This window comes from Arachis ipaensis, chromosome B8 (genome assembly GCF_059453495.1).
Source record: "Arachis ipaensis isolate K30076 ecotype BB chromosome B8, ASM5945349v1, whole genome shotgun sequence".
Taxonomy (NCBI): Eukaryota; Viridiplantae; Streptophyta; class Magnoliopsida; order Fabales; family Fabaceae; genus Arachis; species Arachis ipaensis.
The window spans coordinates 32,641,055-32,666,806 of NC_142443.1; the positions used below are offsets into that span (position 1 = coordinate 32,641,055).

The following is a 25,752-nucleotide window of genomic DNA, read 5'->3' on the forward strand; positions in this document are numbered from 1 at the left end:
AAATCTCAGTCAGGCAGATATAAAGTGATAATGGTGTTTTCGAATAATAATTAATAAGATAGGGATAGAGATACTTATGTAATTCATTGGTAGGAATTTCAGATAAGCGAATGGAGATGCTTTTCGTTCCTCTGAACCTCTGCTTTCCTGCTATCTTCATCCAATCAGTCTTACTCCTTTCCATGGCTGGCTTTATGCAAGGGCATCACCGTTGTCAGTGGCTACATCCCCTCCTCTCAGTGAATAATATGCTCACGCACCCTGTCACGGCACGGTTATTCATCTGTCGGTTCTCGATCATGCTTGAATAGGATTCACCCTCCTTTTGCGTCTGTCACTAACGCCCAACAATCGCGAGTTTGAAGCTCGTCACAGTCATTCAATCATTGAATCCTACTCGGAATACCACAGACAAGGTTTAGACTTTCCGGATTCTCTTGAATGCCGCCATCATTCTAGCTTACGCCACGAAGATTCTAGTTAGGAGATCTAAGAGATATTCATTCTAGCTTAATTCATGTAGAACAGAAGTGTTTGTCAGGCACGCGTTCATGAGGGAGAAGGATGATGAGCGTCACACATAATCATCACCTTCATCACGTTCTTGGGTGCGAATGGATATCTTAGAAGCGAAATAAGAAGAATTGAATAGAAAACAGTAGTACTTTGCATTAATCTTTGAGGAACAGCAGAGCTCCACACCTTAATCTATGGAGTGTAGAAACTCTACCGTGAAAATACATAAGTGAAAGTCCAGGCATGGCTGAGATGGCCAGCCCCTCTGATCTAAGAACCAGACGTCCAAAGATGCCTAATACAATAATAAAAGGTCCTATTTATAATAAACTAGCTACTAGGGTTTACATGAGTAAGTATTTGATGTATAAATCCACTTCCGGGGCCCACTTGGTGTGTGTTTGGGCTGAGCTTAAGTGTTGCACGTGCAGAGGCCATTTGTGGAGTTGAACGCCAGTTTTTGTGCCAGTTTGGGCGTTCAACTCTGGTTTTGGATCCTTTTCTGGCGCTGGACGCCAGATTTGGGTAGAAAGCTGGCGTTGAACGCCAGTTTACGTCGTCAATTCTTGGCCAAAGTATGGACTATTATATATTTCTGAAAAGCCCTGGATGTCTACTTTCCAACGCAATTGGAAGCGCGCCATTTTGAGTTCGGTAGCTCCAGAAAATCCACTTTGAGTGCAGGGAGGTCAGAATCCAACAGCATCAGCAGTCCTTCTTCAACCTCTGAATCTGATTTTTGCTCAAGTCCCTCAATTTCAGCCAGAAAATATCTGAAATCACAGAAAAACACACAAACTCATAGTAAAGTCCAGAAATGTGAATTTAACATAAAATCTATTAAAAACATCCCTAAAAGTAACTAGATTCTACTAAAAATGTACTAAAAACAATGCCAAAAAGCGTATAAATTATCCGCTCATCATTATGCCTTCAAGTAGATTCTCAATCCTTGAGATTCTTTCATCAAATGATGACAGGTCAGGCTGAGTAGGGTTATTCTGGCCTTGATATGAATGTGGGGAGTTGTTGTTATGAGGGTGTTGATATGGTCTAGATGTGAAGTGTTGGGTGGCTGCATTGTTTGGATTTGGGCGTCTTTGATCAAGGCTTTGGTCTTGTTGATTTCCTCACCCAAAGTTTGGATGATTCCTCCATCCAGGGTTGTAGGTCTTGGAGTATGGATCATGGTTTTGCCTAGGTGAATTCCCAATGTAGTTGACTTGCTCCTGACTACCCTCTGCTTCTTCATTCACTCCTTCTTGGGTTGTTGATGAAGTGGATACTGCTGCTACTTGGTTCCTCTCCATCTTCTTGGTGAGGTCAGCCAGCTGCTGGGTAATGAGCTTGTTTTGGGCTAGCAGAGCATCTACATTGTTTAGCTCCATTACTCCTCTTGTGTTCCCTCTTTCGGAAGCATAGAAGTAGTCGTTCTCTGCTACTGTTTCAATGACATCTATGGCTTCCTCAATAGTCTTCTTCTTGTTCAAAGATCCTCCGGATGAATGGTCTACAGCCTTCTTTGACTCATAAGATAGCCCTTCATAGAAAATGTGCAGCTGCACCCATTCATTGAACATATCTGGTGGGCACCTCCTTGTTAGGTCTTTAAACCTCTCCCATGCTTCATATAGAGTCTCACCATCTTGTTGCCTGAAAGTTTGGACTTCAGCTCTCAGCCTATTGATTCGTTGAGGAGGGTTAAAATCTTGCTAAGAATTTGTTCACCACGTCTTTCCAAGTTGTCAAGCTTTCCCTTGGAAAAGATTCCAGCCACTTGGCTGCCTTATCCTTGAGTGAGAATGGAAATAAGAGCAGTCTATAGGTGTCAGGATGAACACCATTAGACTTCACTGTGTCACATATTCTCAGGAAGGTGTTTAGATGTTGATTGGGGTCCTCTTGGACACTCCCTCCGAACGAACAGTTGTTCTGAACAAGGGTGATGAGCTGTGGCTTCAGTTCAAAATTGTTGGCATGGATGGTTGGCTTTTGAATGCTACTTCCACAGTTTCCTGGGTTTGGATTGATGTAAGAGCCTAAAACTCTTCTATCCTCCCCAGCATGATTTGCTCGACCTCCTCTGCCATGGTTGTGAGCCTCTTCTTCATGATGGTTGTCCATGTTTTCTTCCATGTTTGGTTCAAAGTATTCCTCAAAGTGTTCCTCCTCTTCTTCAGCACCAACTACACGTTTTTCTCTTGCCTCCCTCCTTAGTCTAAGGAAAGTTCTCTCAGGTTCAGAATCAAAGGAAGTTGAAGCCCCGCTTCTTCTCCCTGTCATACAACCAACAAGTACAAGCAAAGATAATAGGTGCAGAAAGTATATCTGTCAGAATTACTGTTAGTGTGAGTGATGCAATATATCAAACAGTTAGTGGATTAGTGAGATGAATAGTAAATAACAAAGAAAAAGTAAGGGGGAAGGGAAGAAGTTATCTAAAACAGAAAGTAAATGACTAAAACAGAAATTTAAATTAAACAAAAATAAAATGCTCAATCTAGTTATCCTCCAATCTAATCATTGTTGATGCACAATCAATCCCCGGCAACGGCGCCATAAACTTGATGCACGGAAAACTTGTCTCACAACAAATTTCCTTCGGCAAGTGTACAGAATTTGTTGTCAAGTAAAAACTCACAATAGAGTGAGGTCGAATCCCACAAGGATTGATTGATCAAGCAACTTTAATTAGAGGACTGTTCTAGTTGAGCGAATCCAAAATTTGAGTTGAGAATTGCGGAAAATAAAATGGCGGGAAGGTAATTGACAGGAAAGTAAATGCTAGAATTATAGATCTGAAAGTAAATGACTGAAGGTAAATTGCAGAATTGTAAATGGTAATGGGGGAATTGCTAATTAAAGTAAATAACAGAAATTAAAAAGAATGGGTAAGATCAGAAATGGGGAGTTCATTGGGCTTAGGAGATGTTGCATTCTCTGGATCAATTTCATTTTCATCTCTTCCTCAATCAATGCACTCATTGATCTCCTTGGCAATCTTAAGTGATTGAATTACAATTTCTTGTAATTCAATCTCTCAAATCTTGATCAATAGCCAATTCCTTGGTCAATTGCTCATGAGAAGAGATGAAGTATGGTCACTGATTATACCACATGCATTTCCCAAACCAAGTGTTGAGAGGATTATAGTCACATATCCATCCAAACCAAATTTGGTCCAGCATGAGAAAGCATTTCTAGCTTGATCTCTTCATTCCTCTTTCAAGGTTCAGAAGAGATCCAAGTATGAATAGCTTCTTTTTCAAGATAACTACTCAATTGGATGAAGATCGAAAGCTTTCAAGTAAAATCAAGAGAAAATATAGAAGAAGAATAATGAAAACTAGTATTGATCCATCAAATTACAACAGAGCTCCCAAACCCAATGACAGGGGTTTAGTTGTTCATAGCTCTGGAAAATGAAAACAAAGATGGAGAATACATGATGAAAACTTAGAAGTGCAGAGAAAGTAAATACAGAGAGTAGTTCCTATGCTAAGAATCTCCCTATAATTTCCAACTCTCTAAAATATTTCAAAGCTACTCCTATATATACTACTCTTCTGTTCTTCTAGTTGATTCTTCAAGTCTTGGGCCTTTGGATCTTGAGTTTGAAGCAGTTCTCTTCTTCATTGGGCTTAGCTTTTACTTGCAGAGAGAAAGTATGAAGTGGGCAGGGGCTTTGGCTCAGGAAGTTAGTGGTGTTAACGTTAAGTGAAAATATGGGTTCGAGAACGTTAGTGACAATCACCTTTTTCACTAACGTTCCTCACAAAAGTTAAAAGCCACGTTAACCTCAACGTTACTGGCACAAATTTTGCCACTAACGTTTCCACTATGTCCTTCGCACACGTTATTGGGACTCAACTTTCCCAATAACGTTGAGAAGCCTCCCCCTTCCCAACGTTAGAGTTCACGTTAACATAGTTAACGTGGCTCTTTTAACGTAGGCTTGCCAATCTTCGAGAACGTTAGTGACACTTACCATTTTCACTAACGTTCCAAATTGCCCCTATTTTCCACGTTAGAGTCCACGTTAACTAGGTTAACGTGGCTTCTAACGTGGCCTTGCTAGCCATCTCCAATGTTAGTGACAAAGTTGAGTGTCACTAACGTTGGCTCATCTTTCCCTTATCCACGTTAGCTTCCACGTTAACTAAGTTAACGTGGGAGTTAACGTGGCTCATGGTGGCATGTGTGGCTCCTTCCAACGTTAGTGACAATGTTGGGTGTCACTAACGTTGGCGATCACCTTCTTTCTTCACGTTAGCTTCCACGTTAACTAGGTTAACGTGGGAGTCAACGTGGCTCATTGGGGGCTTGTGTTCTTCCAACGTTAGTGACAATGTTGGGTGTCACTAACGTTGTCGACCACTTTGTTCCTTCACGTTTGCTTCCACGTTAACTAGGTTAATATGGGAGTTAACGTGGCTTAATGTGCTTTGGCCAACGTTAGTGACAATGTTGAGTGTCACTAACGTTGGCTCCCCCCTTTCTTCTTAACGTTGGAGGCCACGTTAACTAAGTTAACGTGGACTCTAACGTGGCCACTCATGATCTTGGTCCAACGTTAGTGATAATGTTAAGTGTCACTAACGTTGGCTCCATTTCTTTACTTCCACGTTAGAGTTCACGTTAACTTAGTTAACGTGACTCTTAACGTGGGCAATGATGGCTTCGAGAGCGTTATTAGCAATCACTTTTCTCATTAACTTTGCAAGTTACTCCCATTCCACGTTAGTGTAACTAACGTAGCCACTAATGTGGTTCTTCTTTGCTTCCTTTGTCCTGAAATCAAGCAATAACATGCATCAAAGTTCTAGTCCAAGTCATGGGAAATGCAACATCCAATTTTGTCCTTAAATTCATACAAAATCCTCATGAAATCATGTAAAGTGCACAATGTATGCTTGAATCAAGATGTAAGTGAATATCTACCCAAAACTAGCTTATTTCCTAAGGAAATGCATTAAACTACCCTAAAAACAGTAAAGAAAAGGTCAGTGAAACTGGCCAAAATGCCCTGGCATCAAGGGCAACAACCCGTATACTTCATCAGTAAAGCATTACAAGGATCCGAGCTGAACTACCAAAAAATAGAAAAATTTGCCTATGCTCTCATACTAACATCTCGACGACTTCACCCGTACTTCCAAGCTCACACCATTAAGGTTCGGACTAACCAGCCCATAAAAGGAATATTGCAGAAAACAGATCTAGCGGGCAGAATCTTACAATGGGCAGTCGAGTTGTCCGAGTTCGACCTTCAATACAAAGCTCGGACAGCCATCAAATCATAATACTTAGCCGACTTCATAGCAGAATTTACAGACACCCCGGAAACCCCCACAGAATGGAATCTCTACGTGGACGGTTCCTCGAATAAGACTGGAAGCAGCGCAGGTGTGATAATTGAAAGTAATCAAGGAACCCAAATTGAACTCTCTCTCAAATTCGGGTTCCCTGCCTCAAACAACCAGGCGAAATATGAGGCACTACTAGCTGGTTTAAAGCTGGCTAAAGATGTTGGAGCTCAAAGACTCATTATCTTCAGCGACTCACAGGTGATCACTTCACAAATAACGGGGAGCTACCAAGCTAAGGACCCCACTATGAAAAAATACCTGGGTAAAACCAGGGAACAGCTCAGCCAACTCCGGGAATATGAGATCCATCACATACCCCGCGAACAAAATGCCCGAGCTGATGCACTCTCAAAACTAGCCAGCACCAAACCAGGAGGCAACAATAGAAGCCTCATCCAGGAAATACTACAGAACCTGTTAATCTCGGAAGAGGAAAAAGTTCTAGCCATAACAGGTCTAGATCAAGGATGGACGACTCCTATAATTAACTACCTCAAAACAGAAACACTTCCTACAGATGAGAAGGAGGCAAAAAGGTTAAAACGGGAGGCACAATACTACACTATCATAAACAATACTCTATACAAAAGAGGAATCTCAATACCATTATTAAAATGTGTACCGACTTCCAATACGAAGGAAGTTCTAGAAGAAATACATAGTGGCATCTGTGGCAATCATCTCGGAGCACAAGCACTCACCAAAAAAGTACTTCGGGCAGGATTTTATTGGCCAACTCTATAAAAGGAGGCCATAGAGTTCGTAAAGACATGTCCACCATGTCAAAAATATGCCAACTTTCACATCGCCCTGCCAGAGGAGCTCATCAACGTAACCTCACCTTGGCCATTTGCAAAATGGGGACTCAACCTTCTCGGACCCTTTCCTCAGGGATCGGGACAAGTTAAATTCCTCATAGTAGGGGTAGACTATTTCACAAAGTGGATCGAGGCAGAACCTCTAGCCAACGCCACTGCTCAAAGAAGTCGAAAGTTCCTATATAGGAACATTGTCACAAGGTTCGGGGTCCCATACTCCATTACCACAGACAATGGCACCCAATTCACAGATACAGGCTTTAGAAAATTAGTAGCCGATTTGAACATAAAGCACTAGTTCACTTCCGTCGAACATCCCCAAGCCAATGGACAAGGCGAAGCTGCCAACAAAGTCATATTGGCTGGGCTAAAACGGAGATTACAAGACGCAAAGGGAGCTTGGGCTGAAAAACTTTCACAAGTCCTATGGGCATATCGAACGACGCCACATTCCACCACAAAGGAATCACCCTTCCGATTAGCATACGGAACGGAAGCAATGATCCCAGTAGAGATCGAGGAAGGGTCGCCTAGAGCGGTTCATTACAATGAGGAAGCCAACTCCCAACTTCAAAGGGAAGAGCACGACCTACTTCCTGAAATCCAAGAAAGAGCTCGGATCAGGGAAGAAGTACTAAAACGTCGAATGGCTTCCAGATATAATCAAAAGGTAGTGCCAAGAGGTTTTGCTGAGAACGATCTCATCCTAATCTGAAATGATATCAGAACAACTCGACCCGGAGAAGGAAAGTTGGCAGCAAACTAGAAAGGACCCTACCGAGTCATAGAAGTACTTAGGAAGGGCTACTACAGACTGTCCGAACTCGAAGGGCGAGAGCTTCCCAGGTCATGGCACACCTGCAACCTAAGAAGGTACTATAGCTAGGAATGATAAGGGATCTCAGCATAGGGTGTACTCTTTTTCCTGAAAAGGTTTTTTAATGAGGCACCAAGTTGAGATCCACAAATTATCCGACTTAAAAGGGTAAAAACTCCACATGTACATATTTGCATTTTCTTTCGAATAAAATATGTTTAGATATTCTACAAATTCTCAACCTGCATTAATCTGAAACATTCATCGTCCGATTATAAACCAACAGATCGGCAGAAAGTGAAAATCGAATTCACTGCACGATCGCGATAAAGACCAACAGAGATAAAAACCAAATTCATCAAAAGGTCGACCAAGCGAAGATTAAACCCAATTTCTATAAATCGGCAAAGAATTCGGACCAAGTCAACCCAAGTTATAAGTAAACCCTGGAAAGAGGTCTGGCCAACCCTATAAAAGAGGATTACTTTAACTTAGAAGGGCCCGACATGACGAAGTCGGCCCAAAACATAAAAGTTATAAAAGTAATCCCTGAAAAAGACTTGAACAAGGTCCAAGAAAGAGGATTACAAAAATAACTTAGAAGGGCCCGACATGACGAAGTCGGCCCAAATCATAAAAGTTATAAAAGTAATCCCTGAAAGAGACCTGAACAAGGTCCAAGAAAGAGGATTACAAAAATAACTTAGAAGGGCCCGACATGATGAAGTCGGCCCAAAACATAAAAGTTATAAAAGTAATCCCTAAAAGAGATCTGAACAAGGTCCAAAAAAGAGGATTACAAAAATAACTTAGAAGAACTCGACGCGAAGAAGTCGGTCCAAAACATAAAGCTACCAAAATAATCCTTGAAAGAGACCTAAAAAGGGGTCCAAAAAAGAGGATTATCAAACAATAGCTCGGACGAAACCAACATAACGAAATCGGCGACCTTAGTGTTATACAACGAAAAGTTCCAACACTACCAAAAACCTAAAAAAGGCGCCAAGCTAAGATAAAGATCGACATGATATCAAAGGCGTGGAAATATAATAAAAACAAGTTCAAAGAGGCTACCCAAATCAGCCCCAAGAACTTGGAAGCTATTTGTTGTTTTTCAAAATAAGGTTGCTAAAAAAGCAACTAAAAAGTGTCAACAGTCAGCAAAACATCAATTCCAAAATAAAGAGTTTAATAGCCCACAAGCCAGGCAATATACACAAACAAAGAGAAATTTCAGCTAAGATCCGAAGCCTTCTCGGCAGCATCAGCACGGGGTGAAGGAGGGCGAGCCTGGAGAGGCACTGCATCCACTGTGCCATCATCCCTATTCAAAATTTGGCAATGAGGATCTAATTCTGGATGAACGACCCCAGCTGGTGGAACTGTAGGAGTCGACACTTTGGCAGCAGGCGCGAGGAAGGTTCGACATCATCATCATCTGGGTCGTCAGGGACAATTTTACCATCCCTCACAATATTGTCCAGGCTGAAGAGAGTAAGGTCGACTTCAGGAGCAAGAACTCGAACCTGCTCCTTCAGGTTCTCATAAGCAGCATTTACGCTACCAACAAGGTGACCCTGGAGCTCGGAGTAATCAACTCGGGCAGACTCCAACTCCTCCCTCAGACGCATTACCTCCCGATAGGATGTGACGTAGCTGTCTTTATGCCTCAATGTCGTGTCCTCGGCCAACCTTACAGAAGCCACCAAGGCAAGAGAGCTAGCCTTCTCGCTCTTCAGCTCCTTCTCCAGTTTGGCCACTTTCACTTCAAGCTCCTCCTTCAAGCCCTTCATCCGATCGAACTCCTGTTTAGCCTCCTCCATGAAGGCTTTGGTAGCATGAAGGGGAAGATTTTGGGCAGTTCGATATAGGGCAGCTCCCATATGTGCCATCTTAATGCTACTCCGAGTTATAAAATCTAAATGACGAAGGAGTGATACATCATCCATAGGGAGGGCACCATAAGGACCGATCTGCTGATCGACAAACTCCACCGCATCAAAGTTAGGAGCATCAAGGTTGAAAGGCTCAATTGTTTTCTGTTTTTTGTTGGAAGGAGCACCAGAGGTAGCGACAGAAGTCTGTGGAGGGTCAGCCAGATGATCCCGAGGAGTAGGGATGACTTTCCTCGGCCCAGGTGATCTTGGCACGGGCGGCTTTACCAGAACTTGAGAAGATCCCTCTTCTGCCACCTTGGCTGACATGTTTTTAGCAGCAGCAGCCTTCCCTGCCTTCTTAAAAGCCTTCATGGACTCATTATTTTTAGACATCTCTGAAAAATAGAACCAACCACGGTAATGGGTTACAATCACAAAAGAGGAAGCAAAGCTAAAAACAAGGATAAAAATAAGGATGACAGTACCTAACACAGTTCGGACCAGGGACGGGTTCCCCAAAATCTTTTTGGTATCAAGGTGGGGAGGTTCCCCCCATATATCTTCAAGAACAATTACAAAAGCCCGCTCAACCTCATCAAGCATCTCCCAAGTATAACGAGACACTATCACATTCTGTTGCCATTCTAGAGGAAAAGCAGGCTGATGCCAGGGCATCTTGGCCAGTTTCACTGACCTTTTCTTTACTATTTTTAGGTTAATTTCATGCATTTCTTTAGGAAATAAGCTAGTTTTGGGTAGATATTCACCTATGCCTTGATTCAAGCATATATTGTGCATTTTACATAATTTCATGAGGATTTTGCATAAGTTTAGTGACAATTATTATGTTGCATTACTCATGACTTGGACTAGAGCTTTGATGTACTTTATTGCTTGATTTCAGGACCAAAAGGAAGCAAGAAAAGGGGAGGTAACTTGCAAGGTTAATGAGAAAAGTGATTGCCAATAACACTCTCAAAAAGCCATCAATGCCTACGTTAGAGAGTCACGTTAACTAAGTTAACGTGAACTCTAACGTGGAGAAGAGAAGTTGAGCCAACGTTAGTGACACTTAACATTGTCACTAACGTTGGCAATTACTCATAAGTGGCCACGTTAGAGGCCACGTTAACTAGGTTAACGTGGCCTCTAACGTTAAGGGGGGAAGAGAAGCCAACGTTAGTGACACTCAACATTGTCACTAACGTTGGCCTATGATGCAAAGTACCACGTTAACTCCCATGTTAACTTGGTTAACGTGGGAACTAACGTAAGGGATGAAGAGTTGTCGACAACGTTAGTGACACTCAACATTGTCACTAACGTTGAAGCAACCACACAACCCCCAAGAGTCACGTTAACTTCCACGTTAACTAGGTTAACGTGGAAGCTAACGATGAGGAATGAAGGATGAGCCAACGTTAGTAACACTCAACATTGTCACTAACGTTGGGATGGCTAAGGATGGCCACGTTAGAAGCCACGTTAACCTAGTTAACGTGGACTCTAACGTGAGACCTAGGGGTACATAGGAACGTTAGTGACAATGTTGAATGTCACTAACGTTCTCGAAGGATGGCAAAGGCCACGTTAGAAGCCACGTTAACCTAGTTAACGTGGGCTTTAACGTGAAGCAAGAAGGGGCACACTGGAACGTTAGTGATAATGTTGAGTGTCACTAACGTTCTCGAAGGTTCACAAGGCAACGTTAAAAGCCACGTTAACCTAGTTAACGTGGGTTTTAACGTGAGGCAAAGGGGTGCATTGGAACGTTAGTGACAATGTTAAGTGTCACTAACGTTCTCGAACTTATATTCTCACTAAATATTAACACCCCTAACGTCCTGAACTAAAGTCTCCGCCCACTTCGCACTTTCTCTCTGCAAGTAAAGCCAAGCCCAAATAAAGAAAGGAACTGCTTTAAACTCAAGATCCAAAGGCCCAAGACTTGAAGAATCACACTGGAAGCTAAGAAGAGTAGTATATATAGGAGTAGCTTTGAATTGAGAAGGAGTTCTAGAAGGCTGGAAAAAAGAGAACTACTCTCTGTATTTTACTTTCTTTGCAATTTCTAGTTTTATGATGTATTCTCCATCTTTGTTTTCATTTTCAAGAGCTATGAACAACTAAACCCCTTTCATTGGGTTAGGGAGCTCTGTTGTAATTTGATGGATCAATACTAATTTTCATTATTCTTCTTCTATCTTTCCTCTTGATTTTACTTGAAAGCTTTCGATCTTCATCCAATTGAGTAGTTATCTTGGAAGAGAAGCTATTCAAACTTGGATCTCTTTTGAACCTTGAAAGATGAATGAAGAGATCAAGCTAGAAATGCTTTCTCATGCTGGACCAAATTGGGTTGGATGGGTATGTGACTATAACCCTCTCAACACTTGATTTGGGAAATGCATATGGTATAATCAGTGACCATACTTCATCTCTTCTCATGAGCAATTGACCAAGGAATTGGCTATTGATCAAGATTTGAGCGATTGAATTGCAAGAAATTGTAATTCAATCACTTAAGATTGCCAAGGAGATCAATGAGTGCATTGATTGAGGAAGAGATGAAAATGAACTTGATCTGGAGAATTGCAACATCTCCTAAGCCCAATGAACTCCCCATCTCTGATCTTACCCATTCTCTTTAATTTCTGCTATTTACTTTTATGAGCAAATCCCCATTCCCATTTACAATTCTGTATTTTATTTTCAGTCATTTACTTCCAGTCCTTTAATTCCAGCATTTACTTTTCTGTTATTTACATTCCCGCCATTTTATTTTCTGCAACTCTCAACCCAAATTATGGATTCGCTCAACTAGAACATTCTTTTAATTAAAGTTGCTTGATCAATCAATCCCTGTGGGATTCGACCTCACTCTATTGTGAGGTTTTACTTGACGATTACTTCCGTACACTTGCCGAAGGGAGACTTGTTGAGAGACAAGTTTTCCGTGCATCAAGTTTATGGTGCCGTTGCCGGGGATTGATTGTGCATCAACAATGATTAATTGGAAGATCACTAGATTGAGCATTTTTATTTTGTGAATTTCATTTTTTGTTTGAGTAATTTACTTTTTGTTTCTGTTAAACTTCTTCCCTTCCCCCTCTACTCTTTTGTTTTTCTTTGTTATTTTCAATTCTGTTTGCTAACCCACTAACTGTTTGATATATTGCATCACCCACAACTAACAGTAATTCTGACACAAATACTGTCTGCACCTATTTTCTTTGCTTGTAGTTGTTGGTTGTATGACAGGGAGAAGAAGCGGGGCTTCAACTTCCTTTGATTCTGAACCTGAGAGAACTTTCCTTAGACTAAGGAGGGAGGCAAAAGAAAAACGAGTAGTTGGTGCTGAAGAAGAGGAGGAACACTTTGAGGAATACTTTGAACCAAACATGGAAGAAAACATGGAAAATCATCATGAAGAAGAGACTCACAACCATGGCAGAGGAGGTGGAGCAAATCATGCTGGGGAGGATAGAAGAGTTTTGGGCTCTTACATTAATCCAAACCCAGGCAATTGTGGAAGTAGCATCCAAAAGCCAACAATCCATGCCAACAACTTTGAACTTAAACCACAGCTCATCACCCTTGTCCAGAACAACTGTTCGTTTAGAGGAGGTGTTCAAGAAGACCCCAATCAACATTTGACCACCTTCCTGAGAATATGTGACACAGTAAAATCTAATGGTATTCATCCTGACGCATATAGACTGCTCTTATTTCCTTTCTCACTCAGGGATAAGGCAGCCAAGTGGCTGAAATCCTTCCCAAGGGAGAGCTTGACAACTTGAGAGGATGTGGTGAACAAATTCTTAGCAAGATTCTACCCTCCTCAACGAATCAATAGGCTGAGAGCTGAGGTTCAAAATTTCAGGCAACAAGATGGTGAGACTCTGTATGAAGCATGGGAGAGGTTCAAGGACTTGACAAGGAGGTGTCCACCTGACATGTTCAATGAATGGGTCCAGCTGCACATTTTCTATGAAGGTCTCTCTTATGAGTCAAAGAAGGCCGTGGACCATTCATCTAGAGGATCTTTGAACAAGAAGAAGACCATTGAGGAAGCCATAGATGTTATTGAAACAGTAGCAGAAAACGACTACTTCTATGCTTTCGAAAGAGGGAACACAAGAGGAGTGATGGAGCTAAACAATGTAGATGCTTTGTTGGCCCAAAACAAGCTCATTACCCAGCAGCTGGCTGACCTCACCAAGAAGATGGAGAGGAACCAAGTAGCAGCAATCTCATCTTCATCAACAATCCAAGAATGGGTAAATGAAGAAGCAGAAGGGAGTCAGGAGCAAGCCAACTACATTGGGAATTCACCAAGGAAAAACTATGATCCATACTCCAAAACTTACAACCCTGGATGGAGAAACCACCCAAACTTTGGGTGGGGAAGTGAGCAAGATCAAAACCAAGACCAGAGACGTTACAACTCCAACAACAATGCAGCTCACCAGCAATTCACCCAGAGGACATCTCAACACCCCCACAACAACACTTCTCCACACACTTATCAAAACTAAAACAGCACATCTGCTCTGAACCACTCATCAATTGATGACGCTCTCTAAGATTGAAGCCTTACTTGAAGGAATAAGCCAAGAGATTCAAGAAAATAAGGTGTTCAAAGAGGAGGTGCGAGTCAATATTAAGAACCAGGGAGAGACCATTAGGAAGCTGGAATTCCAGGTGGGATATTTAGCTGAGAAGATTCCCAAACCTACTGATAGCTTCCCAAGTGACACGGAGAAAAACCCCAAGGGAGAAGCAAAGAAAGTAAGATGGGAAGATTGCAAAATGGTCACTACAAGTGATCAAGAGATTGAAGACAAGCAAGGAAAAATGTACAAACAACCTGAAGACAACTCAACAAAGGAAAAGGATAGAGATCACAAAGAACCAAAAATCTCACAACAAGAGCTGCTGAAGCTCTATGCACCATTCCCTCAACTGCTCAATGGTGCTGTGGGAAAGAGAATATACTCACGGTTCCTAGACTTGTTTGCATCTCTGCATGTAAACATACCATTTATTAAGGCAATTCAACAAATGCCTGCATTCATCAAGTATATGAAGGAACTTCTTCCCAGGAAAAGCTCACTCAAAGGAGGCCAGACTATAGTGATGAACAAGGAATGTAGTGCCCTTATTCAACCTGAGCTGCCTACGAAAAGAAGAGACCCAGGGAGTTTTCACATCCCTTGTGCCATAGGTGAAACTATGTTCGATAGAGCACTATGTGATTTGGGGGCCAGCATCAACTTACTGCCTTTATCCCTGGTGAAGAGGCTGCAGATTAATGAGATAATGCCCACAGATGTAATCATCAGACTGGCTGACAAAACTCAAAAGCAAGCAGTAGGAGTGGTGGAAAATGTGTTGCTAAAGGTTGCGAAGTACTTTCTCCCAACAGACTTTGTCATTCTGGACATGGAAGAGAGTCACACTCACCCAATCATATTGGGAAGGCCATTCCTAGCTACGGCCAGAGCACTTATCGATGTAGAGAAAGGGGAGCTAATATTGAGAATTCATGATGAAAGACTCAGCTTCAATGTCTTCAAACTCTCACAAGAAACAGATCAAGAGGACAAGGAACTAACCACAAACGATAAGGAGACACTGAAGGAGGAGACAAGCACTGAAGCACAGCCAGTTCATTCTGAAACCCCCTCAATTGATAAACAAGGAAAACAGCAATTGCCACAGCTCAAGGAAAAGTTGGAGGAACCCAAACCTCTAGAGGCAGGTGAAGACAGCATCACAACTTCTTGGAGAAAAGAGGTCACCAAGGGGAAGGCAACCTCAAGAGAAACAAAGAAGAAGGTACCAAGGGGATGGAGGAACAAGAAGATCCCTACGGAAGACTTCTCTCCAGGGAATAGAGTTGTCTCAGCTTACTTCCCAAATATTCCCCTTAATCTCCCTACTGTACCATCTCAGTTACCTAAGGTCTTCACTATCAACAGAGTTCTTTCCCTGGAACATGTGGAGATCATTGATCCAACCAATGGATACAAGTCCACAGCAAGGGGGGAGGACTTTAAGCACTACCAACCACTCTGATGAAGGAAAAACGTCAAGCTAGTGACGCTAAAGAAGCGCTTCATGGGAGGCAACCTATGTTTTATATGTTTTTAAAATAATGAATAAATCAATGTTTATGAATTTCAACCCAAACTTAACAAACATTTGGTGAAATCTTTATCATGCAGTATATAGTGAAGAACAAGTTTGGTGTTCAAAGCAAGCCAAGATGCATGCTAGTCTTGGGAGCTTTGAACAAAACTTTCATCACATTGCTCCAAATTAAGTTTGGTGTCACCCCATGGTGCCACCAAAATGCATATAAGGACCTACCAATAGTTAGTTAGTTAGTGAGTTGGAATTCATAAATAAACAATCAAATCCTTTCTTTCATTTTATTCTAGCCGTAGAGTTAATATTTTTTTATGATAATAATTGCATTATTTTAAATCTTTATAGGAAAGGAAAAGAAGCATGAAAAGGGATTGATTGGACAATTAAATGGGGGAGATTTCGCCACTTAATGAAGAGCACTACACACATGTCTCAAGAGGGAACGCATGGGGAAACGTTGCCATGCAACATTGGAGAAAGAAGACCCTTGAAGACCGAACCAATCACTCTCATTAAGTGATGATCCTTGTCTTTCCTTCATAAACAACCCCATCCGTCCATCTAATAAACATTCATGCAATCCACACCCTTCATTCACTCATGATTTTCTTATATAAGTGAACCTTAGTGCATGATCACTCCTCACATTCAAATCCCTACTCTCCACACTTCTATTGGCACACTAAACCCTTCATCACACATTGCTTTAACCAACCCACTCTTCATCTACCCGAAGCCGCAAACCCCCTCAAACAACAACTCAAGTCATGGCATCATCAAGCTCAAAGAGGCAAAAGAGGAAGGAACCTATGGTGAGTGCTCCTTTTAATGACAAGAGATTCAAGACTGCCTTTCATGAGCATGAATTTGAGCGGATAAGGGCCAGAAAGATATTGCCAGAGTTAATCTTACAAATCAATGCCAATGAATCACCACAGATTTGGAGAAAAATTGAACAGAGGGGGTGGCAATTGCTCACCAGTCCAGAGGGGAAGATCAATGGAAACCTCATCAAAGAATTCTATGCAAATGCAGTTAGAGAGGATAAGACCAAAGCCCCAACCTTCAAAAGCTATGTGAGAGGAAGGGAGGTGGACTTCAGCCCAAGTGCCATAACAAGAGCTCTTCACTTGAAATCACCTCATTTTGATGAAGAGAGTTATCAGGCAAGGATAAGTAGAAGCCCCGATAAGGATGAGCTCTCAGAGATAGCATCAGATATCTGTGTCATAGCCGCTGACTGGGAGAGGTACTTAGATGGGAGACCAAAATTCATAAAAAGGGGAGACCTTCACCCTGAAGCCAAAGGGTGGTTTGAGCTTGTAAGGAGGTCCATCCTACCAGCTGCTAATAATTCAGAGGTTAACATCAATCAAGCCACTATGGTACAATGCTTAGTACAAGGTGGGAAAATCAAAGTGCATGAGCTCATTGCCGAAGGGATTCAAGAGTCAGCTGAGAAAGCTAACTCAGGTGCCAGACTTTGGTACCCCAGCACCATTCTCCGCTTGTGCAACAAGGCCAAGGTAACATTTGAGGACAGCAGCCCAGACTGGGTGAACCCAGGGAGGCCAGTCACACTCGAGCGAATGGTCTATACCACACCGGCTCAGCAACTAAGAAGGCCACATATAGGAAGGCAAAGGGTCCAGGAAAAAGCTCATCAAGAGGAATATCATCAAGAAGAGCATCATGACCCAGCCAACTTGAATATGACTCACCTTCTAAGAGCCATTGAAGATTTGGGACAGAGACATATGGAGGGACAAGAGTAAATACTGAATCGGCTGAGCCAACAGGAAGCATGGCAAAAACAACAAATGGAGCAGCAGCAGGAACAATACTCCCAGCTCACTCAAGCCATCAACCAAGTGAATGAGAGGCAAGAGATTCAAGAGAAGCACTTGCAAGAACTCAACCAGCGGCAGATAGCCCAAATGAAAACTTTCAATGAGTTCAGTGTACTCAATGAAGGAAGGCAACTACATAGGGAGGAGTTCTATGTAAACACTCAAGCCGAGTTGAACTACATGACCAGTAATATGCATCAGCTACACTATGCCATCCTTACATATGATGAGGTCCAAAAAGAATTTGTAGAACAAGAAGAGAGGAAAGTGAAACAGCAAAAGGAGACACTCAAGAAGAAGATGGAAGATAGTGGTTTCTGGAGGAAGCTGCTTGGAAAAGGCAAGGGAAGTGGAGGTACAAGCACTCAAGAGAGACACAATGAGGACAAACAAGGATGGGAGCATGGACACCCACATGAATGAAAGGTGGTGGAGTTCTTTTTAGTCCATCGTTTTCTATGCTTTAAATAAGGAAGATCTTGTATGAAATAGAACCTGCTTCCATGTTATGTTTAAACTTTTTAAAATTCTGTCTTTTAATTTTTCCTTCTGAATAGGTCCATGATTTCTGGTTTAAATGTCAATGCATCATTTCCTTATTTACTTGTAAGCTTGTCCATTTTAAATCAAATTGAAGAAGAGAATGATTATGTTTTTAAAAGACCAGAAGTAGAGTTCATATTGTGGAAGTGCATTCATGAATCTTTGGGGTAGTCATAAGTTAGCTAAGTTGGTTCAACCACAAGGCTGGGATGACAATTATATGGCCTGAATACTTTGCTTTGGATACACTCATGAGACTAAGTTAATAACCAGATCCTAAGAAGAGAAAAGGGAAAGAACAATGGAAGTGAAAAACAAAAGTAAAAGAGTAAGCAATAAGGCTAGGCATCAATGGTTTTAATCTTGAGGCAAGTGTCTGTGGTGCTCCTGTGTGAGGGATCTACTTGGATGAATAAGCTCTTTGGGGTGCCTTATCACCTGGTAACTTGGGTTAACTAACTCAGGATTATCAGCTGAAAGTCCACTATCAAGAGTAACCTTCACTACAGAGCATTTAGTAACCCATAGAGGTGCTGGACACCAAGGTCTCAAGAAAAAAAAATAAACAAACTATATGCCTGTGGTGTGTATATATGGGGGATAGGCTTGAGGGAGTAAGTCCTTAGGGGTGTCTCAACACCTAGCACCTTGAACCAACTGGTTCGGGAGTGTTGGCTGAAAGCTTATCTTAAAGAGTTGCCCCCTTACAGAGCACTTAGCCTAAATAACACAAACAACCCTTGAAATAACAATAAAAGGATCAATGAATAAAAGTCTCATAGGATATAAACAAAGTGGGTGTTTTAGGACATGATAAAGGTCTGAAAGCTAGTAATGGAATGAACCTAAGTTGCTATGTATGAAACCACCATAAAATCAGTAACATGACTTCCACAAGAATGACTCATTCCTCTGGACATTCCATTCATCATTCTCTTGTTCCAGTACTTGCTTAGGGACAAGCAAGCTTTAAGTTTGGTGTTGTGATGCCAGGGCATCTTAGCCAGTTTCACTGACCTTTTTCTTTACTGTTTTTAGGTTAGTTTCATACATTTCTTTAGGAAATAAGCTAGTTTTGGGTAGATATTCACCTATGCCTTGATTCAAGCATATATTGTGCATTTTACATAATTTCATGAGGATTTTGCATAAGTTTAGTGACAATTATTATGTTGCATTACTCATGACTTGGACTAGAGCTTTGATGCACTTTATTGCTTGATTTCAGGACCAAAAGGAAGCAAGAAAAAGGGAGGTAACTTGCAAGGTTAATGAGAAAAGTGATTGCCAATAACACTCTCAAAAAGCCATCAATGCCCACGTTAGAGAGTCACGTTAACTAAGTTAACGTGAACTCTAATGTGGAGAAGAGAAGTTGAGCCAACGTTAGTGACACTTAACATTGTCACTAACGTTGGCAATTACTCATAAGTGGCCATGTTAGAAGCCACGTTAACCTAGTTAACGTGGCCTCTAACGTTAAGGGGGGAAGAGAAGCCAACGTTAGTGACACTCAACATTGTCACTAGCGTTGGCCTATGATGCAAAGTACCATGTTAACTCCCACGTTAACTTGCTTAATGGTGCACGAAATTGTGATGTCCAGGCTCGAACAATCCCTGGCAACGTGAGCAACTTGGTACGCGTAATCGTGATTACACTTTAATTATGTAAAATTCATGGCTCTTTCTTTCCCTGGCAATGGCGCCAAGAACATGGTGCCAATACCATGGTTCACAACTTCGATACAACTAACCAGCAAGTGCACTGGGTCGTCCAAGTAATACCTTACGTGAGTAAGGGTCGAATCCCACGGAGATTGTTGGTATGAAGCAAGCTATGGTCACCTTGCAAATCTCAGTCAGGCAGATATAAATTGATAATGGTGTTTTCGAATAATAATTAATAAAATAGGGATAGAAGTACTTATGTAATTCATTGGTAGGAATTTCAGATAAGCGAATGGAGATGCTTTTCGTTCCTCTGAACCTCTGCTTTCCTGCTATCTTCATCCAATCAGTCTTACTCCTTTCCATGGCTGGCTTTATGCAAGGGCATCACCGTTGTCAGTGGCTACATCCCCTCCTCTCAGTGAATAATATGCTCACGCACCCTGTCACGGCACGGCTATTCATTTGTCGGTTCTCGATCATGCTGGAATAGGATTCACCCTCCTTTTGCGTCTGTCACTAACGCCCAGCACTCGCGAGTTTGAAGCTCGTCACAGTCATTCAATCATTGAATCCTACTCGGAATACCACAGACAAGGTTTAGACTTTCCGGATTCTCTTGAATGCCACCATCATTCTAGCTTACACCACGAAGATTCCGATTAAGAGATCTAAGAGATACTCATTCTAGCTTATTTCATGTAGAACGGAAGTGTTTGTCAGGCACGTGTTCATAGGGGAGAATGGTGATGAGCGTCACACATAATCATCACCTTCATCACGTTCTTGGGTGCGAATGGATATCTTAGAAGCGAAATAAGATGAATTGAATAGAAAACAGTAGTACTTTGCATTAATCTTTGAGGAACAGCAGAGCTCCACACCTTAATCTATGGAGTGTAGAAACTCTACCGTTAAAAATACATAAGTGAAAGGTCCAGGCATGGCCGAGATGGCCAGCCCCCTAAAACATGATCAATAGTCTCCTAAGATGAACAATGGATTAAAACTGAGACCAAAGATGCCTAATACAATAGTAAAAGGTCCTATTTATAATAAACCAGTCACTGGGGTTTACATGAGTAAGTAATTGATGCATAAATCCACTTCCGGGGCCCAATTGGTGTGTGTTTGGGCTGAGCTTGAGTGTGGCACGTGTAGAGGTTCTCCTTGGGGTTGAACGCCAGTTTTAGTGCCAGTTTGGGCGTCCAACTCTGGTTTTGGCTCCTTTTCTGGCGCTGGACACCAGATTTGGGTAGAAAGCTGGCGTTGAACGCCAGTTTGCGTCATCTATTCTTGGCCAAAGTATGGACTATTATATATTTCTGGAAAGCCCTGGATGTCTACTTTCCAACGTGATTGGAAGCGCGCCATTTCGAGTTCTGTAGCTCCAGAAAATTCACTTTGAGTGCAGAGAGGTCAGAATCCAACAGCATCAGCAGTCCTTCTTCAACCTCTGAATCTGATTTCTGCTCAAGTCCCTCAATTTCAGCCAGAAAATACCTGAAATCACAGAAAAACACACAAACTCATAGTAAAGTCCAGAAATGTGAATTTAACATAAAAACTAATGAAAACATCCCTAAAAGTAACTAGATCCTACTAAAAACTTACTAAAAACAATGCCAAAAAGCGTATAAATTATCCGCTCATCAGTTAACGTGGGAACTAACGTAAGGGATGAAGAGTTGTCGACAACGTTAGTGACACTCAACATTGTCACTAACGTTGAAACAACCACACAACCCCCAAGAGTCACGTTAACTTCCACGTTAACTTGGTTAACGTGGAAGCTAACGATGAGGAATGAAGGATGAGCCAACGTTAGTGACACTCAACATTGTCACTAACGTTGGGATGGCTAGGGATGGCCACGTTAGAAGCCACGTTAACCTAGTTAACGTAGACTCTAACGTGAGACCTAGGGGCACATAGGAACGTTAGTGACAATGTTGAATGTCACTAACGTTCTCGAAAGATGGCAAAGGCCACGTTAGAAGCCACGTTAACCTAGTTAACGTGGGCTTTAACGTGAAGCAAGAAGAGGCACACTGGAACGTTAGTGATAATGTTGAGTGTCACTAACGTTCTCGAAGGTTCACAAGGCAACGTTAAAAGCCACGTTAACCTAGTTAACGTGGGTTTTAACGTGAGGCAAAGGGGTGCATCGGAACGTTAGTGACAATGTTAAGTGTCACTAACGTTCTCGAACTTATATTCTCACTAAATATTAACACCCCTAACGTCCTGAACTAAAGTCTCCGCCCACTTCGCACTTTCTCTCTGCAAGTAAAGCCAAGCCCAAATAAAGAAAGGAACTGCTTTAAACTCAAGATCCAAAGGCCCAAGACTTGAAGTATCACACTGGAAGCTGAGAAGAGTAGTATATATAGGAGTAGCTTTGAATTGAGAAGGAGTTCTGGAAGGCTGGGAAAAAGAGAACTACTCTCTGTATTTTACTTTCTTTGCAATTTCTAGTTTTATGATGTATTCTCCATCTTTGTTTTCATTTTCAAGAGCTATGAACAACTAAACCCCTTTCATTGGGTTAGGGAGCTCTGTTGTAATTTAATGGATCAATACTAATTTTCATTATTCTTCTTCTATCTTTACTCTTGATTTTACTTGAAAGCTTTCGATCTTCATCCAATTGAGTAGTTATCTTGGAAGAGAAGCTATTCAAACTTGGATCTCTTTTGAACCTTGAAAGAGGAATGAAGAGATCAAGCTATAAATGCTTTCTCATGCTGGACCAAATTGGGTTTTTATGGGTATGTGACTATAACCCTCTCAACACTTGATTTGGGAAATGCATGTGGTATAATCAGTGACCATACTTCATCTCTTCTCATGAGCAATTGACCAAGGAATTGGCTATTGATCAAGATTTGAGAGATTGAATTGCAAGAAATTGTAATTCAATCACTTAAGATTGCCAAGGAGATCAATGAGTGCATTGATTGAGGAAGAGATGAAAATGAACTTGATCCGGAGAATTGCAACATCTCCTAAGCCCAATGAACTCCCCATCTCTGATCTTACCCATTCTCTTTAATTTCTGCTATTTACTTTTATGATCAAATCCCCATTCCCATTTACAATTCTGCATTTTATTTTCAGTCATTTACTTCCAGTCCTTTAATTCCAGCATTTACTTTTCTGTTATTTACATTCCCGCCATTTTATTTTCTGCAACTCTCAACCCAAATTCTAGATTCGCTCAACTAGAACATTCTTTTAATTAAAGTTGCTTGATCAATCAATCCCTGTGGGATTCGACCTCACTCTATTGTGAGTTTTTACTTGATGACAACTTCGGTACACTTGCTGAAGGGAGATTTGTTGAGAGACAAGTTTTCCGTGCATCACAGTCTCATCATTCTCATCAAGGAAAAAAGGGCGGGCCCCCTCAACAGCTCGAACTTTAAAGAAATAGTTCTTAAAATCCTTAAATGACTCATCATACATGGCAAAAACTTTATGTCCCTGGGCAGATCTAAAAGAAACCCAAGAAGCTTTTTTTTGGAAGAAGTCCCGGGCTTGGCCGAAACAAAAAGATAGAGGAAAAGAGCCTGAGAAGGTATGACACCCAACTCTTGACAAAGCAGCTGAAAGATCTTGACAAAACCCCAGGAATTCGGATGAAGCTGGGACGGGACAACGTTGCACGACCACAACAGGTCGGTCTCAAAAGCAGTAAAAAGAAAGGTAATGTCCAACTGGCTGAAGAAATATTCATAGGCATAAAAGAAGGGACGCTCCCCCTCGACCGAGGTTGGAAAACAAACCCTCTCATCAGAATCAGGCGCTACAAGCTCATAATCCCTCTCTTGGGCACCGCTACCACAAACCCTATGGTGTTTTCTCAGCTCTACACAAAACTCAGCATCCACCACAGAAACACACATTAAGACAAGGGAGTCCAACCAATCGAACATCCCCTCAGGAACTTTAGAAGACATGTCTACAATATTTTTGCGAGAAGACATGGCCAACTAGTCCTACAACCAAAGAAAAGACGAATTACTACGATTACTCAAGATTAGACAGATAACACGGGCAGCAAAAATAAAATAGCAGATTGCAGACTCAGCACAAACAACAAAAGGAAAGCTCCGGGACCCACTCAGAAGGCCCAGGGGCATCCTTTGGAGGTAGTCAGGGAACAAGGACTTAGAAAAACCTACAAAACTAAAGCTCGCAGATAAAAATCCTTTCTCAAAAAAGTAGCATCCCAGAAAGCTACAAATCAAACAAATCCGAAATAACTACCTTCCAAAGTTCGCAGTCTCAGCTTATCAAAAAAGCAAACAAACAAGCCACTAGAAAAAATCGTTACTTTCTACAAAGGATCATCAATAAAATCATCAACAGAGCAAAAGTCATCAAAAGGAGCAACCTTCTGGGCAAAGTAAAACAGGTTCATAAAAAACCAGAAAAACATGCAGCACAGCGACAAGCGAGCACGAAAAATGCAAAAAGATTCAAGCTTTCCAAACATGCATTCAAAACCAAAACTTTACCAAGAACCGAAGAAAAAAATAACAAAAGAAGCACAAAGAAAGAAAAACCAACCTGAACGAAGGAAGAAGCTTTGAAGGAGATTGAAGATGGAAAGACAGAATCGCCCAGAAAATCGCCGAATGACGCCGCAACGCAAGAAAGGCAAAATGTAGGAAAAAACAGAAAGCGAGAGAGTGAAGGGAGAAGTTACAAAAACAAAGAAGAGAAACCGTTTCTGATTGCAAAATTCAAAATAAAAAGCCAAGGGAAACGGGGCAATTAAAACCAATTAATGAAGGTATTAAACCCTCGCACGTTCCCAAGAACAGAGCGTGGATATAAAAGCGCGCGCTTTTAGAGGAAAACGTTCCACATTCAAAAAATTTCTACAAGGAAAGAAATTGACAAATGCTCGAGTTTGGCTTCACTAGAGAAGGATCGAAGTCAAGGACTCGACCTCAAAAAAGAAGACCGAGCTCAAGAAGGGGCACTGTTCACACCCTGGGTCGAGCTATCCGATCCGGGATGTTCAATAACAAAGTGACCGACCTCTTTAGGTCAGGCTATCCGACCTCTTCTCAAAGAGCTCGGCCAAATCAACAGAAAAGCCCAGTAAAGGGCCCAAATAGAGGAACACGACCCAAATCCTAAGGCAGTCCAAGCCTATAGAGATAAAGGTGGTTCCCTTGAAGGTAAGCTGACCTCTCCCAAAGATAAGATAAGATAAGATAAGATAAGATAACTAACTTATCTTATCTAAAAAGGTCACTCCACACTACTATAAATACACTGGAGCACCCAGGTATAACTCATACTTTAATTCTACTAAAAAATTGCTTAATACCCTTGCTAACTTAAGCATCGGAGTCCCTTGCAGGTACCCCCCACCCTCCGGTGACGAAGGATCAGCAGTGCAGCCAGTCCAACAAGTCGGACATGACAGCTCTGGCCGCCACCTACCAGCCGGTCACGTCATCTCCGACCAGTATAGAAGATCTCGTCCGAGATCGACCTACAGTTTCAGGTAACCCTCGGAACGCTTATCCTTCTAAGTCAGGTAATTTTGTAGATCTTAGTTTGGTGCCTCGTTAAGAAACCTTTTCAGGAAAAAGAGTGCACCTTGTCCTAAGATCTTTTATTACCTCCTAACTATAATACCTTCTTAGGTTGCAAGCGTGCCATGACCTTGGTAACTCTCGCCCCTCGAGTTCGGACATCCTATAGTAGACTTTTCCCAGTACCTCTGTGACTCGGTAGGGTCCTTTCCAGTTAGCTGCTAGCTTTCCTTCTACTGGCCGACCTGTTCCGATGTCATTTCGGATTAAAATGAGATTGTTGTTGGTGAAACTTCGCTGGACGACTCTCTGATTGTATCTTGAGGCCATTCGACATTTTAACGCCTCTGCCCTAATCCAAGCTCTTTCTCGGATTTCTAGAAGTAGGTCGAGCTCTTCCCTTTGATTTTGGGAGTTGGCCTCTTCATTGTAGTAGATCATTCTAGGGGATCCTTGTTCGATTTCTACCGGGATCATTGCTTCAATTCCGTTTGCCAACTGGAAAGGCGATTCCCTTGTGGTGGAGTGTGGAGTTGTCCGATATGCCCATAGGACTTGTGGGAGCTCTTCAGTCCAGG

At 41.8% G+C, this 25,752-nt stretch overlaps 2 non-coding genes and 1 pseudogene across 2 annotated transcripts; 1 reads left to right on the top strand and 2 right to left on the bottom strand.

Annotated features, from left to right (window-relative positions):
- Window positions 1-2,091: 2,091 nt before the first annotated feature.
- Window positions 2,092-2,198, top strand: LOC148547633 (small nucleolar RNA R71). Its single transcript, XR_015898362.1, has one exon. It is a non-coding gene; the product is annotated as a small nucleolar RNA R71 (small nucleolar RNA).
- Window positions 2,199-8,753: 6,555 nt separating this feature from the next.
- LOC148547634 (uncharacterized) lies at window positions 8,754-9,313 on the bottom strand (annotated as a pseudogene).
- A 3,938-nt stretch (window positions 9,314-13,251) lies between these two features.
- On the bottom strand, window positions 13,252-13,355 carry LOC148547635 (small nucleolar RNA R71). Its single transcript, XR_015897698.1, has one exon. It is a non-coding gene; the product is annotated as a small nucleolar RNA R71 (small nucleolar RNA).
- Window positions 13,356-25,752: the final 12,397 nt, after the last annotated feature.